Below are 15,106 nucleotides of genomic sequence, written 5' to 3' on the forward strand. Positions count from 1 at the left end.
TCTGTAACTTCTCTCTCTGCAGTTACCTGAGGATTTCCCCTTGAGAAAGGTCCTCTCTGCTTTCAGATCCCAGAGATCTCGGGGAGCTCAGGCACCCTCCACAGGCTCCGCCCCATGGAACAATTATAATCCCAGCCTTTCCTCGCGTTTTGTTTTTCCTTTCCCGAGCATTTCAGTTTTGTTTTTGTTCCAAAGACCAGATGGCAGTTACTCCTCTCAGCCTCCTGGTCTTAAACGTTCAAGTTTAAATGTCCCAAAGAGATTTGCATCCTGCCTAATAAAATTATTTCAGAATGTAAAATCTAGGATGGCAACTCATGATTCTTTCTTTTCCAACATACTATGCTTTTTTTTTTTCTGAAGCAAAGCACATAGGATAACTAGACTGCTAAGAACTGAATGGAAGATTAGACTAAAGAATAAAAAGAAAAATCTGTAATGTTTTACAACTATGTTCCTGTCATACTAAGCTATTTATTTATTCATGCATTCATTCATGTCTGGCATACTATAGCCAGTGGTTACATTTGGGGGGAATCTACAGGCAATCACAGATTTGCACTTGTCTGCAGCAGGAGCATTGCACCATAAGAAATGGCATACCTTGCATATAGTGACATTCCCCATTCACCTTTTGAGTCATTTACTCCCACACTACTTGATATACCTCACCTCATTCTAGAAGGACTCAAGGTGATTTCCCAATGTTCAGTGTTTCCAAGATGTCAATCACCGACTGTGCCCACTTTAGTAAATAAAGAAAGACCAAGAGTGCAGCGAAAGGAGTAAGCTCTCACCTGACTAAGATTGGTTGATGCTGTCCTGGAAGAATGTGAGATTAAAATGAAATCGAATTACAGAGAAATTAAGTTAATAGATTCCTTCTGAGGCTTCAATTTATGCACCGTGATTGAAATTTCAGCTCTTTGCTTTTAGATGTGGGGGTCAGTGATATTTTTCTGTAAATAGCCAGAAATGAAATATTTTAACTTTTGAGGGGTGCATGTAGAGATACATCTGTTTTCTTTCCTCCCCTTGTGGTCTCATTCTCTTCCCCTTCTTCCTCCTTATCCTTCTCACTTGTCTCTTTCTCCTCTTCTTCTGCCTCTTCCTCCTTTTCTTCTTCCACTTGACAAATGTCAAAAGAACGCTTGGCTCACACATTTGATCAGAAATGTCACCCCTTTGTGAGAAGCAGAAGCCCTGAGGCTGGAGAAAATACTGTGACGTTTGTCCTGCTGCCCCCTGTCCTATAGCCATTGTCTCTATAATACTTTCACCCACACTGTTAGATTTCACCAAACCAGGGAGACTCTGAGGTCAGAAGACTCAGTATATAATGTTTTTGCTTACCAGGACAATAACACTTTTCTCTGGCCTTGGGCCACAAGTGAAGCTTGAGTTTGGCTGGAGAATGAACTCTTGTTTCTTCCCAACTTCTTAATTAATTACTTGGTTGTATTAATCAGTTGTACAAGGTAGTTTCACTCTGACATGGCCATAAACATAGACCCCCTGCCTTGTTTAGACTCACACTCTGTCACTTCCTCATCTGTCCTCCCAGTTCCCCAAAGTGGCATGCTGAAAGCCACTGTTCCTTCAATCTTTGGGGGGAAAGAGGCTCATGTTCCCATTGTCCCTGGGGAGCCTAGTCCATCTCTAATTTTTCTCACTAATGCATTGTCCTCCATCTGTCTGCCCTGGCCTTTGAAGGACATTGTCCAGGACTCAAAAGCCCAGAAAATTTGTGTCAGCACTCAGCTGTGACTGGACAAGGGTCACCATTAGGTTCTCATCAATGCCTCCAGGTCCTGAAACCAGAGTGCCTCCACAGACTTCGTTTTGTTTTCCTTCACCCTTGATTTGATTTTGAAAGGAGGGGCTCAGATGGAGAGACAGAGCACATAGAGAGGGCGCCGCCAGGAGGGCTGTGCCTCTGTGAGGCTGAGGGGAGTTCCTGATGCTCCCAGCACACACTCAGATCAAGTCTCTTGAGAGGAAGTACTGGGCTGGGTATGGAACTTGCTTCTGACAGGGGGTGGCTCCTGGCCAGGATGCTGTGCAATGTAGGTGCTGGGCAGGCTTTGTACATAAATCATGAATGTGTGAGAAACTTGTGTTGGAACTTGTGTTGGAAGGAGACTTGGTCCATGGAGTCCAGGGAGCCTAGGTTATCATTTGATACATGTGCTTGAGGTCACAGGCTGACCTATGACCCTGGTCTCGCTCTGGATGCTGGCCTCCGCCATCAGCACAGCCGTGGACACAGCACTGTAGTCTCAATCCCCGTGACTCTCACAGACCGTGTCTCCAATGTGTGAGAGTACAAAAGACTGTCTGTGTTCCATGTTCTCTACTTTGAACAAGGGACAGCCCAGGAACTTTGTCTTTCTGTATAAAAGAGAATAGAGCCAGGTGCCAGTGGCTCATCTCTATAATCCTAGCTCCCCAGGAGGCTGAGATCTGAGGATTGGGGTTAAAGCCAGCAAGGACAAGAAGTGAGACTCTTGTCTCCAATTAACTGCTCCAAAAATCAAGAAGTAAAGCCATGGTTTAAGAAGTAGAGTGCCAGCCTTGAGCAAAAAAGCTCAGGGAAAGCACCCAGGCCCTGTGTTCAGGTTCTGCCTGTCCCTTCCCCCATAAAAAAGCTAATAATAAAATAAAAGCTAAGAATTTTTCTTCTCAAATTAGGGGGAAAACAGATTTTTATTTGCAGAATGTTTTCTGAAAAAGGACAGTGAGAGGGAAGGATACGATTTCTTGCCTTTTCTTTTGAAATCCCAGGCAACTTGAATGCTCCTCAATAAATCAACATGAAGCAGTCAACCCTTCAGCCTGTGTGTCCTTAAACCCTGTGGGTATGTGGATGGCAAAGTTTGACTTTGCCCTGTATGAAGCTGAGCAGAGCAATGCAGGTTATATCCTGGCTGAGCCAAGCCTTTAAGTCTCATCTCTGTGTTCGGGTTGGGGATGACACCATACAGGGCTGGGGTAGGCAGTGGAAGGGAGCAAGGCATGACTGGACCCACTCAAGTAGATAAACACTTGTGACACCTGGAGCTGTGTTTGTCCACAGCTCCCACAGTACCATGGGCGGCAGCTCACTCACTGAAGCCTGGAGACGTTTATAAGAGAACTATGTGCTCCCAACCCTTTGGTGCCCACTGGTCCCTTCCAATTCTGTGGAAGTTGGCAAGGGTTTCTACATCCTTGTGGATGCATTTGCTCTGGGAGCGCACCCTTCTTTCTGCTAGGTTCCTCTGGGGATGATCTTTCCCCTAAAAGATTGTTCTAAACTAGATCTCATCATGCTGTTCTATTTAAATGCCGTCAGCAGAACCCCATTGGGTATACAGTAGATCACCGCTTTGTTCTCTCTGCCTTCCTCTACCTTCAATCCCAGCGTACACACACACACACACACACACACACACACACACACACACACACACACACTCCAGACACATTAACTCATGAATGGTGTTAGTCATGGTTTCTCTCCTGGAATGTCTTGGAGCATGTCTGACCTGGGTCACCTGGTCAACCCTGGCCTCCCAGGCTGGCAGAGATGGTCTCTAGGCCCCACACTCTGAAGCCTGCAGGCTTTGTCCTCACTGCTACTCTTCCCTCCCAGTCAGTGCTCCCAGTCCCCTCTGGCTCATACCGCCCACACACATTCACCAGCAGCAAGCATCCATCTTCTCTCAGGCCCCTGCTGACACACCAGCCTCTCTGTGACATCCTCTGACTTTTCTAGTCTGCCCAAGGTCCTGGTTCTCTGAGGTCCATTAAATTCTTGGTACACTTCCAAAATAGAAACTGCCTTCTCCTTTTGTTACCAGGTAAGCATCCATATTTTGACTCAGCATTTTCTTTTTGGGAAAAAAAAAAGGCTAGCGCTTAAAGATAGTAGAACAGGAACTTCATTTCCTTTAGTATTTGGACCATATTGGAACATCCATGACTAAGATTGCAGTCGGTTAAAGGATGGCACATCCACACTATGGAATAGTATGCAGCTATTAAAAATCATAGATTCCAGTTTCATGGAAGTAGAACAATTTCCTGAGAAAGGAGAATAATAAAATCATAGTGTGTGTATGTGAGAGAGAAATAGAATGTGAGAGAAAGAGACACAGAGAGACAGAGAGACAGAGAGTACCCTGGGTCTTGAACTCAGGGCCTGGGACCTGTCCCTGAGCTTTTTTGCTCAAGGTTAGCACTCAACACATCTCATATTCTGGCTTTTTAGTGGTTAGTGAAAGATAAGAGCCTCATAGACTTTCCTTCTTGAGCTGGCTTCTAATTGTGACCCTCAGATCTCAGCCTCCTGAGTACCTAGGAGTACAGGCTTGAGCCACCAACCACCAGTTAACAATTGTACTTTTGTAAAAGGTAAGTAACCTTTAAGATTACTAAAAGGTAAGTAACCTCTAACCATTGTGCATTTGCGCACAAGAAAGGAAAGTATATGAGAATTCATCAGTAACCTTGAGGGTGAGGTGGAAAATTGATGAGTGGGAAAGGTGGCAGACTTTTGACTCTTTTGCAATTCTGTATTCTGTGGCTTACTGCTATGTCATTCTCATAGAACTAAAAGAGCACCTAACAGAAGGAGATACTTTGTCACTACTCTAAAGGCATAAGCCACTCCCATCCCCTTTCTCTTCTGACGGAATAGAGACATAGAAGGGCACAGGTGCACACTTCTCAGCAGCCGTGGCTCTGTCATATCCCCAGAGAACAATGCATGTCTCACTTTTACAACTTCAGCAATTCTCAAGCTCACTATTAGTATATGAGTGTGTTCCTTTATATGCTTGCTGAAACTTCTTGCTGTTTAAGTTTTAGAATTTTGTCTGTTTGATGTGTGAAATTCTTACAATTTGATAATTATGGGTGACACCAAACATATTTATAAGCCATGTGAGTTTATTTTTTTCCTGTAGATTGGATTATTGTATCCTTTGCTGATTTTTCTGTTTTCTCTCATTTATTTGAAAATACCTACTCCATTTCATTTATGTGGTCAAATTTATGTGTATCCAGTTATTGATAATATTCATTCATTATTCTATTGTAACTTTTTAGCTTTGGGGTCAGCATTGTTAAAAGTTGATCAATTTTAGTTTTTTTTAAAGATCAGGCTCTTTGTCCCTGGTGATTATCTGTTTTCAGTGCTTTGATTTTGTTTTTTTGTTCTTATACTTACCATTTCTTTGCATTTTCTTGTCATGAATTTATTTTGTCCTTCTTTCTTAGTTCTTAAAGTGACAGCTTCGATGACTGAGACATTTCCTCCCTATTTTTTAATGTGTGTAATTAGCTGTAAATATCCTTGCCATACTTTGTTAGCTGTGTCCACAAAGTTGGTATGTTGTGGTTTCAGGATATCTTTTCATATCCTCTGAGTCTTCTTCCTCTTTAACCATGGCTTATATAGCAGTGTGTTGTTTAGCTTCCCCTTAGTTGAGAGATTTTCCGGTTACTTTTATTTTATTGATTTCTAGTTTGACCCTATTATGGTCAGAACATATGTTGTATTGCTTCTGAGTTTGTCGAGATTTGTTTTATAATGTGGGATGCAGCCTATCCTGGCATACTCCGTGAGCACTTCAAAGTCATGCATGGGTTGCTGTGTTTGAGTGGCATAGCCCATAAATGTCAATTTGTTTCTGATGGTGATGGTGTTCAGTTACCTTGTCCTTGATGATTTCCTGTCCAATGTCTCTACCAGCTCATAAGAGAGAACTCGTGTCTTCACATCTAGCTATGATCTTTTAGTTCTGTGATGTTTGCCACTCATCCTACACTTAGGATCGACATTTTTATCACTATAGAATGTTCTCTGTCTCACAATTTTCTTTGCTCTTAAATATATCTTCTATTATCTACAGCCACCTGCTTCTTGTTGATTATTATTTAAATAGTACATAATGTCATCCAGTTTGTTTTAACTTGCTTGAAGTGGATTTCTTGGAGAAGATAGCACATCGATACGTCATGTTGTAAAATGTACTTTGCCAATTTCTGTCTTCTAGTGGCTACATCCAGATTATTTACATTTAATGTAATTTTTAGTGTGCAAGATCTTGAGTCTATCACTTTGTCTTTTCTTTTTCACCTTGTTTATTCTTTCTCTCTTCTTTTTGCTGCCTTCCCAGTCTGGCTTGCAGAGGTGGGAGCATCAGGCCCACAAGCCTGTGGTGAAATCATATGTAAGGCTAGTGAAATACCAAGCTGGTAAAATCACATGGTTCATGGTAGGGCGGGCATGTGTGCTTCTCCTGGCCTGCCCAAGGCCCATCTGCCTGTACTGACAACCAGTTACCTATTAAGATGTTATAAATATCCAATAAACCTTTGGCAGAAAAAAGGTGGCTCACGCCTGAAATGTTTTAAGTATATCTTTACGTATACCTTCTAAATATGATTAACTAGTGATTACATAATATGTGCTCAATTTATTACAGTCTCTTGATGTAATTTACTAGATCAAGTGACATGCAGAAACCTTATTACCCTCTACAAGCTTTGATTCTCTTGCATTGATAATTGTCTTATATGACTTGTCCATATGCATTTAAAAATCACTTGAGAAAGTGTTATAATTTTTGTTTCAACTGTCAAATACAATTCAGAAAACTAAAAAGAAAAATCTACTGTATCTAACCACTTTTCTTCCTTCTTCATGTTCCTGGTTTCTTTTATCATTTGCCATTTAGAGAACAATTTTTGAAGGTAAGTCTGTTTGGAATATACTCTACATTTTCCTTCAAATAAGAATGTCTTTATTTCTTATTCATTCGCTGGGACTGTGGGTTGATTGATATTTAAAGCGCTTACAAATGCTGTACCATTTCCTCTAGCCTCCATGGTTTCTGATGTAAAATCTGTTGTCATTCATGTTGCTTTCCCCATTAGGCAATGTATTGCTTCTTTCAGGAGTTTTTCTTAGTCTTTCGTTTTCTTGGTTTGGCTTTCATGTTTCTTGGTATGGATTTCTCTGGACATATCCTCTTTGGAGTTTAATCAGATTTTGAATCCATTGGTTTATATCTCTTCCTATCCCTATCCTATTCTTTTGGAACTACAGTGCTGTGAACTTAAAACTCTGTAGCATAGTTCTGATGTGCCTGAGGTTCTGTGACATTACTTCAACATTTTTTTGATCTCTGTGATCCAATTGGGTAATTTTTACTTTTTCACATTCAAGACCACTAAGTCTTAAGCCCATCTGCTGAGTCTTTCACATTGCTTAGTGTATTTTCACTCTAAAATTTCCATTTAGTTCTTGCTTATATTTTATATTTTTTGACAAAAACTATGCTTAAAAATTTTGGGCTGGAAAGGGAAAGAAAAATGTGGGTGTAAGATATCACAAGAAATGTATTAATTGCCTTATTATGTAACTGTACCCCCTTTGCACAACACCTTATCAATAAAATTCAATTAAAAAATTGGGGCTGGGGATATGGCCTAGTGGAAAGAGTGCTTACCTTGTATACATGAAGCCCTGGTTTGATTCCTCAGCATTACATATATAGAAAATGGCCAGAAGTGGCGCCGTGGCTTAAGTGGCAGAGTGCTAGCCTTGAGCAAAACAAAAGAAGCCAGGGACAGTGCTCAGGCCCTGAGTTCAAGGCCCAGGACTGGCAAAAAAAAATGTTTTCACTGTTTTCATGGCTACTCACTGAAGTATTTTTTGTGACAGCTGATTTAGAATCTCTGTACCATCATCCTAGCATACTTGACATGGAAACATTGTCCTCAGTATTAATTGCCTAGCACTGCTAGAGCAAGGTTCCACAAACCAGTTAAAAACTATAGAGATGTACTACCCACCATCATGGGGGTAGAATACACAGATGAGGTGCTGTGGGGCTGGGCTCTTTCTGAGGCTCCAGTGGCGAAGGTGTGCCATGTCTCCAGCTTTTGGAGATGGCTGGCAGCCTTGGTGTGTCTAGGGTGATAGGCACATTGCTCCAATCTCTGTCTGTATTCACATGACATTCTCTGTGTGTCTCTATGTCTCTGTCTTAAAACAGAATACCACTCATATTGGACTATTCCAGTATGACCTAGTTTCAACTAGTTACGTTTACAAAGACCCTATTTCTAAATAAGCACATTCTGTGCTTATAGGGATTAGGATTTCAACTAATCTTTTAGATAGTATACAATTCAATCCATGACTACCTACTGAACTTTCTCATCTAGCCTGTGATCTTCCTACTCCTTGGAATGACAAGTAATTCTTAATTGAAATGTGGGCTGTTTGGATATGATATGTATGAGGGAGCCTTAGTCCAGTTGTGCTGCTATAACCAAAAACCACACAGAGAGTGGTTTCTAATGGGCAAATGTTTATTTTATCTCTGGAAGCTGAGAAGTCCAAGATCAATTGACCAGCCTCCAGTGAGTGTCTTCTTACTAATGGAAAAGGGAGAGAAAGAAATTAGGACCAGGGGAAGGCTTGTCCTTTTATAGTGAGCCCAGTGCTGTGGCAGTAGCAGCTAACCATGCATTCGGTCCTCATAGCCTGACCACACCTCTCGTTACGTACCACCTCCAAGCACTGCTGCTTTGGGGATGGTTTCCAACACTTGCATTCATCCATAGCAGGGACTCTGGATCTTATCTCAGGCTTCAATTTTATCTCTATACTCTTCTACCATTCCATGGTGGGGGGAGGGGAGGGGTGCCTGGCCTAGCTTCTGCTTGGTGGGGGTGAAACTCCAGCTTACATGTATGGCTTCTGCTAACACCAGAGTTGCTGGAATTCTTCATTGTTCAAGGGCAGGGTGAGATCTCTGATCTCCCTCTAGGCCTCCACTGATTTACCTCTGGTTGTATGCTGGTGGGATGCTACCTCATTGGTGATCCTCTCATAAATTCCAGAAACACACAGAAGTAACTATCCTCATTACTTCTGGCTGTAGTGAAAGTTCCAGTTTTCAATCAATTTTTCCTGAAAACATCCCACTGAGGAGAGGAGAACAAGACCAGCCTCTCTACCTAGCCTTTGTTGGTATGAAGGGACTGGAGGATGTGGGGTGTGTGTTTGTGTGTGTGTGTGTGTGTGTGTGTGTGTGTGTGTGTGTGTGTGTTTCTTTTCCTGAGCAAAGCAGCTATGAGCAATGAGTTTTCTATCTTGCCATGATGTCTTTTCCCTGGCCCTTGGGCTTGCAGCCTTTTGGGGCTATCCTATCAATATTTAGGTGCCCAGCTTTTTCAGCCATAAATCTGGGCTACATGAGTGAAAAGATAACCCGAAGCACTCACCACGGTGCTGTTCTGTGGATCTTGAATTCTTAAACCAGGTTTTCTTCTCCTCTCCACCTTTCAGAGTCCTCTCATGACTATTTTTATATAATGCCGGTGTTGAACGCTTCTTGTATCATCAGAATAAATCCTAGTTGTACATACTAAAATCTTCCTTCAATGTACCTCTAAATTTAATTTACCAATATTTTATTTAGAATTGCTGTATTTATATTCAAAAGTGAACTGGCTTATGGATGCTTGGTGTATGCATAAACAAGCACCTATGGTGTGTTTACGTGCTGTCAATTTCGGAGCTTGCTTCCCTCTTTGAGTGATTGGAGAGAGTTTCCATATTTTCCTAATCTAGGGAACAGTTTGCACAACATGGGCTGCATTCACATTGAATACTTAGTAGGTATTCTCCACAAAGCCTCTGACTTGGGCACTATCTTTGGGTGTCTTTCAAACAGTTTCTTCTCTGCTCCTCTAGTTATCTCAGAGTCTTGCTTCACCCTCAGTCATGTTTGAAATATTTATTTTCTGGGAAGATCACGATTTCACATTTGTTGGCAGCATTGTTTCTAGTATTCCCCAGTCATCTAAAATCTCTTTATAGTTACAATACACTTCTTAAAATATTGAGCATTTGTGTTTTCTCTTTTTGATCTTTTGAAGGTTTGCCAGAAGTTTGTATGTTTCATTAGAGTTTTCAAACAATCAGGTTTTAGTTTGAGCAGTTCCTTAGAATTTTTTTCTTTGTAATGAAGTCTTGTTTGCTTTGAACTACAGAGATTGAATCTTTTATTCCAGCTTTAAGAAATCTCATACTTTGTTATCTATGTTACTGAATTAAATGTATCTTGGTTTATTTTCAGTCTTCCTTTTGCAATAATAACAGAGTGTTGTGGATGGTCAGGTTTGTTGTTTCTAGCTGAGCCTTGGCCCATATCCAAAGGCATTTGACATATATGGTGATCTATGTGTCTTTAATTGCTAAATGATCTACAATTTTGACTTTTAGCTACATCTGGAGAGTGCTTTTGAAATGTGTGTGATTGGTTTTTGGATTTATTATTTGTATTTATTACCATCCTCTTGTTAAGTATTTCTAGTTTTGTCATCTCTGACTCGGGGGCATATCTTATTAGCATCCTCATGCTGTCAAATTCAGCAAAGTTCTCCTCAGAGTCACATCCCCCTAGCCAGTCTTGGCAAATATACAATGCTTGCTTTGTAGGTTATGAAGTCCCATAGGTACCTATTGGGATATACTTGAATTTTATCTCTTTTGTGGGATATGCTTGATGAGATAATTTGGCATTTGTTTGTTGTTTACGGTGTCACTGAGGTCTGAACTCAAGGCCTCATTGTCCTGATTGCTCTGCTGGCTCTCTACCACTTCAGCCCCACTTTTGGCTGAGATGGAGTCTCATGGAATTTTCTGCCTAGGCTGGCTTCAATCCATAATCTTCCAGATATCAGTTTCCTGAATAGCTAAGATTACAGGTGTGAGGCACCATCTCCAGGCAGGTAAGGTAATTCATAAGAGAGCTGTATTCATGTGTTCTAGCATGCTCGTATTGCCTTACTTAAAAATTATCTTTAAGTAATTGTACAAAGCAGTTATCAAAAAAAGCAGTTTGTGAGCACAATGCATATTGTCTCACCTTTCTGAAAAAAAAATTTCCCCCTGTATATGTTAATTCTTTGCTGCAAGTTGATGGCTGCTAATGTTTATCAGTAGCATTCCTCCTTGTTTTCCCATGCGGCTATGAGCTTATTCTGATATTTCTCTTTCTTCTTGTCATTGTAATGAGATTTGGCAGGAAAGAGAGGTATGTATGAATATTCAGCTTACTGTCTATAACTTGAGTCTCTTGGTTTCTAAAGAAAAAACTTGATAGATACAAATCATAATCTTTTCTTCCAGGTTTCCTTGTGAAAGACCAAGCTGTAGTGATTTTCCACAGACAATTCAGAGACCTTCTGATTTATGATTCTGAATTGAGAGATTTTTTGGCTGCCCTTTATGGGGAAAGTAGAAACCAGTGTCATGAAACATGTCATTTCTGTCCAAGCTTAACAAGACATTGCCTGACATGATTTGCTGATTTCCTGATGTTTTTCTGTATTCACTGCCTTGCCCTATTGTCCATCCACAAACTTTTAGCTATTTTTGAATTTTAATTTAATTTTAAAATTATTTTAAGCAGTTATACAGAGGGTTTTCAATTTAACAGGCCAGCTTATCAATACATCTTAATGCATCTTAATCAGTGCCACCCCGTTTCCAGTCTTCCCTCCCATTTCTCCCTACACCATCTGTCCCCAGTTTATCTGGCTCTGTTTTCACATACATATATTGAATATTATGATAGTATTTCCCACCACCCTTTCTGCGTTTGTTTGTGCTCTCTCCCCTTCACCTCCCCACCTCCTGACAACCCATTCTCCATCTTGACACAGATGGTCTCTTTATAAAAGGAGCAGATGAAGTTGCTCTCCATGTCTGGCCACCTTGGTACCTGGAGAAGCATCTTCTAAGGCCTCAGCAGAGTGTTTGGAGTACTTGTCTTCCTTAGAGTTCTACCCTGCACATTCCTCCCCTCTGCTGCTCCAGCCTATGTGTTGCAAATCAATGCGAGGGCCTTGTCCCGCTGCAGCCGGGAGCAAAGCAATGATGGAGACTGGACCGTGGAATTGGTTTTGGGGGACCAGCTGCCTCACTCCAGCAACAGATACCTAGGGGCTTATTCATTATCAAACAAGAGAGTACATGCAGAAAGGTCCCTACAGCAAAGAGACTACTTTAAAGGGACAGCTTCAAAGAGATAAGGGTACCAGTTTGGGGGGAACAATCCTAGGACTGGCGACTTCCCCTAAACAAGAGGAGAAGGTGATAAGTAAATAACCAATTTGCATAGGCCACCTGCCAGCACCAAGGGCCTGTGATGCTCAGGATTGTCACTAGGGTAGAAACTGTAGCCATTGTAATGCTAAGCCCAATAGGTCTTGCTAGGGCTGTCCTCAGCCTTCCAAAGGACAGGGAATGGCCTTCCAATTCTCTAAGGATAACCTTATGGCTCTGCATTTATGGCTTTCCACACCTATGAGCCCATGATTCCCTCCCATCTGCCAGAGTCAGTGCACATTCCCAACCTTCCCCTTCCTTCCTGCAGCTACTCTTTTTCCAGCTGTCTGGTTGAAGTCCAGGCTCACCTTTCAAGGCCAGATCATTGCTATGTCAATGTCTAGGTCTGTACCTCTGTGACATCTTCCAGGACTAACCCCTCTCTGACATCATCTGTGCCCTTCTATGACCCCGAGTACTGTCCCCTTCTACTAGAGATAAGTATGTGTGTGTATGACTGGCTTCTCCAGGGGCTGTGGGCGTCTTTGGAGGATGAGATTGTGCCTGATTCATCTCCCTGCTCCCAAGGCCTCAAAAGGAGTCTACCACATGGAAAATATTGTCAACAGGCACTGAATAGAATGAGATTTTTGGAACAGGATAAGGAGGTAGCAGCTAGCAGGGACAAAGAACACAGGTGCTGGGAGGATTTTCTGATATACAGCCAAAATGTCTCATTTGAGCCAGAACCAAGAGCAGCTCCTTTTTGCCTTGAATAAATGGATCTTGACATAGAAAACGGTCTTGGCAAATTCTCACTCCCACCTGCTCAGGTACAGAACACATAAAAGGCAAATGTTTCTGAGCCCCGTGGTGAGGGAAGGGCCTAGCCCTCTGGCTCTGGCTGTTACACTTAACTACATTTGGGAAGATGGGGTGGGGGGAGACGGCTAGGCCAAGAAGAAAAGTCTGTGAGACTCTTATCTTCAATGACACACCAAAGAGCCGGGAGTGAATATGTGGCTCAATTGGAAGAGTGCTAGTCTCGAACAAAAAAACATGCCAAGCAAGAACATGGCCCTGAGTTCAAAACTGAATGAATGAGCAAATAAACAAGTAAGTAAATATACAAAAGGTGATGGAACTTATTAAATTAACAATACATATTCCACTTGAAATAGAAAAAAATTGAATTTCAAAGGATTGCTAGGCTACTTATGCCTGAACAGCCTTCTTTCTTGGAACAGCCTGCTTTCTTGGTTTCTTGGAACAGAACCTTGATCCTCCCATCTCAGCCTCCTGAGCAGCTGGGATTATAAGCATGAGTGCCTGCCTGGTACCCAGCTTCATGTTTCATTGGATTTAGATCACCTAAAAGGCAAAAGGAAGAGACTCACAAAATGGTGAATTTAGAGCATTTTTGTAAGTTCTCCTCTGTAAAATAAAGATGACAAGACTATGTGCTGCAAGACTTTCTAGGAAGTTCCAGTGCAGCAACGCAAGGGAGGCCCTGAGCATGGAGCTTGATAGATGGTCCCTGCTTTTGTTGTTTTCTCACACACTGAGGGGCGATGCTGCTATAGCCACGAGCTCCTCTAGTTGAGAGGCAGGCTGGTGCAGGGAGCAGCTACTTGCTATTCTCCCCACAGCCTGGATTGTTGGTACAGTATTAAATTAAGACCCATTCATTTGTTGTGAAAGCAAGCCTTCCAAAGGACCTGGAATCTTCACCTTCTTCTCCTGAATGAATGGTGCATGGAGCCACTTGATCTTGAGAACAGTCAATGCTAGAGAATAGTCAATGCTAGGAGACAACCCCTATTGCTGTTTTCCAGGGGTGGCCAGGCTGGGCAGCTGCTGCCACCTCCTGCTTCAGGGCTGAAAGCCAAAGAGCACTTTGCTAACAGTGACTCATCCCAAGGCCATGGCCCCCAGCACTCAATGTGCACATGCAGTGGGCACCCATTTGATGCTGATGGTAAACAGGTGGTATAGACAAGATGGCACCTGCCAAAGGGTCTGACCCTCTCAGGGGTCACTCAGAGAAGCCCAGTGATAATGTCCAGTGGGTGATGAAGGAGGGGCTGGGAGAGCTCCCTTCAAGGAGCAGGAGCTGCCTTTCCTTGACTGGCCAGAGTTAGAGGTTTGTCTGGGACAGAGTCGAAAGTGATGAAGCGCAATGGACCCACACTGTACCTCATTAGTGCTGTGCTTTATGGCTAAGTCACAGGGCTCAGAGGGCAATGTCATGCCCACATGTACCCAAACCAAATTTGGAGAGGAAATAAGAATCGTGTTGATTGATTTGCTGGCTTAATGTAGTGTTTCACAATCAGCAAGTGATGCTGGAAGACAGACCTCGAAGTTCAATCACAGCTGCCTGCTGTGATTCCTAAAATAATGCAGTTGGAACAGCACCCTGTTACAGCTGAAAGTGACTTATGAAATCCATCAGTTCAATGGTCAAGTTCACAAAGGTAGAATTTCTCATGTATTTGTTCAAGCCAGTACTGGGGGTTGAACTTGGGGCCTGGAAGCTGTACCTTAACTTCTTCACTCAAGGCTGGCACTCTACCCCTTGAACTACAGCTTCACTTTTAGCTTTTTGCTAGCTAATTGGGGATAAGTCTCACTGATATTCCTGGCTGGTCTAACTTCAAACCATGATCTTTAGATCTCAGCCTCCGGAGTAGCTGAGTTTACTGGTGTGAGCCCCAGTGCTGAGCTGTTTTTCTTTTTATTCAGTTACATCGACATCTGATTTAAAGGCCAGGAGTTTGATGAGATTTGTTAGTAGAGCCAAACCTTCCTTTTCTCCACTCCCATAGGCCACAACTTTCATCTCTTTAGCGTGTTGTTTAGTTATTGCTCCTCTTTAAGTAATGAGAGTAAGGACGATGTTTCTTTGTTTGGGACAGGGTCTGTGGGCTTCCTACTGTGAATGGCATAGATTTTGCTCTTTCATTTCCCCTGCCTCTCTTCCCTTCT

Source organism: Perognathus longimembris, chromosome 17, assembly GCF_023159225.1.
Source record: "Perognathus longimembris pacificus isolate PPM17 chromosome 17, ASM2315922v1, whole genome shotgun sequence".
Taxonomy (NCBI): domain Eukaryota; kingdom Metazoa; phylum Chordata; class Mammalia; order Rodentia; family Heteromyidae; genus Perognathus; species Perognathus longimembris.